General features: G+C 51.3%; 1 pseudogene; it reads left to right on the forward strand.

Annotated features, from left to right (window-relative positions):
- Positions 1–2,502: 2,502 nt before the first annotated feature.
- LOC124744950 overlaps positions 2,503–5,000 on the forward strand; it is a 3,441-nt pseudogene continuing 943 nt past the window's right edge.

Raw genomic sequence — 5,000 nt, forward strand, 5'->3', positions numbered from 1 at the left:
TTGTGCCTTAACCTAACCCATGTTGTGCCTTAACCTAACCCATGTTGTGCCTTAACCTAACCCATGTTGTGCCTTAACCTAACCCATGTTGTGCCTTAACCTAACCCATGTTGTGCCTTAACCTAACCCATGTTGTGCCTTAACCTAACCCATGTTGTGCCTTAACCTAACCCATGTTGTGCCTTAACCTAACCCATGTTGTGCCTTAACCTAACCCATGTTGTGCCTTAACCTAACCCATGTTGTGCCTTAACCTAACCCATGTTGTGCCTTAACCTAACCCATGTTGTGCCTTAACCTAACCTATGTTGTGCCTTAACCTAACCTATGTTGTGCCTTAACCTAACCTATGTTGTGCCTTAACCTAACCCATGTTGTGCCTTAACCTAACCCATGTTGTGCCTTAACCTAACCCATGTTGTGCCTTAACCTAACCCATGTTGTGCCTTAACCTAACCCATGTTGTGCCTTAACCTAACCCATGTTGTGCCTTAACCTAACCCATGTTGTGCCTTAACCTAACCCATGTTGTGCCTTAACCTAACCCATGTTGTGCCTTAACCTAACCCATGTTGTGCCTTAACCTAACCCATGTCGTGCCTTAACCTAACCCATGTCGTGCCTTAACCTAACCCATGTCGTGCCTTAACCTAACCCACGTCGTGCCTTAACCTAACCCACGTTGTCGCCTAACGTAACCCACGTTGTCGCCTAAACCTGCTCTGTAATTGTTATACGACTCGTTCAATTAGTGTAGTGTTGCCCACCCGCAACCCTCGCAATATAGTTCGCTACTCGCACTCCCCGCTCCCCTGTGTATCGCTTCATGTTAAACACCTTGCAAGTCTTGCTCACTTTCCACATGCTCCTGCTGTACACTGTAATGTGGATGGCAGCAGGACGTACATGCCGCCCCTCCCCACGTCCCCACCTTGCCCCCTGCCTTCGCAAGCTGGTTGGTGAGAACTTTGCATGTTCAATGCCCTCCGCATGCGACGTACTCAGGCTACGTTGTGGTGCGGCCTGTGTCAACTGTCCGCTAATGTCGTACGCGTAAACCACAATCTGTACTGCACATTCGTCCTTATGTACTGAATGATACATCGTGGCACATGTGTGACCGTACAACGACTGCGCCCAAAAACGGCGGACCATACAGTGCAAATATTGTGCACGCAGCTACGTGTCGTCTCCCTATGAGAGCTGGATTGCAGTGTGGTACGCCATAGAGACGTGTGGGAGGAACGGACGCCGTGGATGGCGATCAGCATGAGCTGTCTGTTGATGTATTCGGACCTAGTCGTCTCTCCTCACACACCGTGATGGCATGGTGCACCGCGTTCCATATCTGCGACATGCTACAGAGGCCGGTTGACAGTCGTTCGAGCAATGGACATCGCATACGTACGGGGGCCACCTTCCACGTATTGTCTAGGCGTGCACATTTTGTTGCGTGTATGTGGGCAGACGTAGTGTGGCGTGACACCTGACACAGGCATGCAATAATCGTGGAAGTTGCAAATGGCGATGGACGCCTGCGTTTTCTGGTGAAGTTACGCAAATGAACAAATGGTAACCTGTTGTGGTGCGGTTGTTCTCGCTAGGGGTGAATCGGTGATGGCGACGATAGGTTGAGGTACTAACCGGTTGTTCCAGCGATACCCACCATGCCGACGAAACTGAACGGCATCTGGGTGTGAAGCGATACGCGGCGGTGGCTGGGTGGGACCGTCCCCGGCCGGTGAGGGGGCGCCTCCCGGCGTGCTGGCCGCGCGGTGCGTGGGCGCACGCGCTACAGCCGGCTGGTGGGGGCGGCCAGTGGCAGGCGCGCCGGCCGACGGACGCGGCAGGCGTCGCAGCTGCGCGCCGGCGCACCCTGCGCGCGGCGCCGTGCGGCCAAAGTAGGTCCTCGCGGGCCCGGTGCGAAGCGCGGTGGACATCTTCAGTGTGCTGGTCCGATTGAGGACTGTGTGCGTTGAGGATGCGCTGCCGCCCGGCGCTCGGCGCCGCGACGCCGTCTGCTGCTCGGTCGCCCCAGCGGTTCTCGCTGGTGGTTTGTATCGCAGCTGTGCGGATGTGTTGGCGCGTGCGCTGTGCTGGGAGAGTTCGCTTCGGCACCCAAGTGGGGCTTTTGTCCTTCTGTGGCGCTGGCGTTGGAGCTGCCGGTCACCGTAGGTGGCGCGTGTTGTCTCCCGCCGGCAATGCCACGACAGCACGCTCCCGGGCCTCTGTCGGCAGCGGCAAGCTCAGTTGGGAGCACGGGTGGTCGCACCGAAAGCGTCTACTCGCCTAACTCCGGGCGATTGCGCCTCTCTCGAACCCGACCAAGTACTTGGGACGGCGCTGCGCGCCGCCGGGACCTGAGAGGGTTTCGAGGTGTATTGTGCAGGGGAGCTCAGCCTCCTCCTGTTTGCAGAATGATTGAGCGGACGCTTGCGTGTTCGCGCGGGCCCCCGGGACACACTCCCGGGCGGCCGGCTGCTCAGCTCTAGTTGACGCACCTCCCTGGTTGATCCTGCCAGTAGTCATATGCTTGTCTCAAAGATTAAGCCATGCATGTCTCAGTACAAGCCGCATTAAGGTGAAACCGCGAATGGCTCATTAAATCAGTTATGGTTCCTTAGATCGTACCCACGTTACTTGGATAACTGTGGTAATTCTAGAGCTAATACATGCAAACAGCTATGGTGTCAAAACACCAAAATGACGGTGTCGCCAAGTAAGTCCACCTACTTGCTATTAAAGGGACAATTACTACGTAACCCGACCGTACGTATCAACCGCTCGCCGGTTCTTCGGAGACGTGACGCACGTTACTTGGGCATCATCATTGATGAGAGGTGGAATTTTGGGAAACACATTGAAACCGTGACCCAGAAAGCTATTCAAACACTGAATAACCTCATATCCATAGGACACAGGAGATTTCATCTACCACCTCACCTTATAAAACTTTATCACAATAGTATACTAACATCGATAGTGGGTTACGGCTCGGGGGTCTGGGCACACAGGCTCACGAGGGTGGTGCCCGCCATGACAGTGAGAAGGGTTCAAAGAAACATGATTCTAAGATCGGTAGGTGCTTATCGTACAACACCTGGAGGAGCATTAACAGTTATAATGGGGCTTTGCCCCCTGGATATTAAAATCAGGGAGCAAGCTGCATGGTTCTGGAGTAAAAAGGGAAACATAACAAAAATAGAGGAAATCTTAGGTATCAGGGCTGGGGATAAGGGCGAGATTAGGAAAAGAGGAGTACAACTATGGCAAGAACTATGGGATACTGATGAAACAGGGCGCAGGACACATGAATTGTTACCAAGTATTACAGAACGGCTGAAAATGAAATACTTCGAACCAACCAGAGGGCTAATCCATTTTCTCACTGGACATGGACCTTATCCGGCATACTTATGCCGGTTTGGGAAAAGGGCGACACCCGCGTGTGAATGTGGTGAACCGGAGGGCACTCCCGATCATGTGATTTACGAGTGCCCTCTCTTCAATGATGTTGCCTCTACACTACGAGACCAACTACCTGACTATGACACTTATAACCTAATTAGACATGAAGATACCTTCCAAATGATAAATAAACTTGCCAACGAGGTATCACAAAAGGTGCTAAGAGAATACATGAGGGAACTAGACTAAATAGCACAAATTGCGACTAATACGCCCTACTCCCATTCCGCCTGCGCGTGGATAGGCCGACTCTTAGTCTGGAATCCGCCACGCGCGGGAATAGGGGGGGTGGGGAATAGGAATTACCCGGAATTGACATTACACTGGAAATGACGTAGGTTAAAATTAGATAGTAGGAATTAGATTAGAAATTTAGATATAGGAACCTGCAGCGATTAAAATCCTGGCCTGCCCAGTGTCAGGGGCACGCCCATCGGGGTTAGCTCGATGGGCAAGGCATATAAGTAGGTTTGTATATTGCTGACACACTTGTGACGCTGCAGGAAGTAAATGTAGGTTTAGTTTTTAAAATATTAGAAGTTTAATTAAGTAGTTTATTGTATAGCTGCCCATTGCAATTAGAAAGCTGTAGCTCACAACTTAATACATATTGTAATTAGCTGCAAATTGTAACTAACAGTAGTAAGTAAGACCCACTAATGTAATAAGGTGGTGGGTTAGATGTATAAATATTATTGTAAAGTAAATAAAGATTTTTATTTTTAAAAAAAAAAAAAAAAAAACAGAGTCCCGACCAGAGATGGAAGGGACGCTTTTATTAGATCAAAACCAATCGGTCGGCTCGTCCGGTCCGTTTGCCTTGGTGACTCTGAATAACTTTGGGCTGATCGCACGGTCCTCGTACCGGCGACGCATCTTTCAAATGTCTGCCTTATCAACTGTCGATGGTAGGTTCTGCGCCTACCATGGTTGTAACGGGTAACGGGGAATCAGGGTTCGATTCCGGAGAGGGAGCCTGAGAAACGGCTACCACATCCAAGGAAGGCAGCAGGCGCGCAAATTACCCACTCCCGGCACGGGGAGGTAGTGACGAAAAATAACGATACGGGACTCATCCGAGGCCCCGTAATCGGAATGAGTACACTTTAAATCCTTTAACGAGTATCTATTGGAGGGCAAGTCTGGTGCCAGCAGCCGCGGTAATTCCAGCTCCAATAGCGTATATTAAAGTTGTTGCGGTTAAAAAGCTCGTAGTTGGATTTGTGTCCCACGCTGTTGGTTCACCGCCCGTCGGTGTTTAACTGGCATGTATCGTGGGACGTCCTGCCGGTGGGGCGAGCCGAAGGCGTGCGACCGCCCCATGCGTGCTCGTGCGTCCCGAGGCGGACCCCGTTGAAATCCTACCAGGGTGCTCTTTATTGAGTGTCTCGGTGGGCCGGCACGTTTACTTTGAACAAATTAGAGTGCTTAAAGCAGGCAAGCCCGCCTGAATACTGTGTGCATGGAATAATGGAATAGGACCTCGGTTCTATTTTGTTGGTTTTCGGAACCCGAGGTAATGATTAATAGGG

This window comes from Schistocerca piceifrons, unplaced genomic scaffold, assembly GCF_021461385.2.
Source record: "Schistocerca piceifrons isolate TAMUIC-IGC-003096 unplaced genomic scaffold, iqSchPice1.1 HiC_scaffold_312, whole genome shotgun sequence".
NCBI lineage: Eukaryota > Metazoa > Arthropoda > Insecta > Orthoptera > Acrididae > Schistocerca > Schistocerca piceifrons.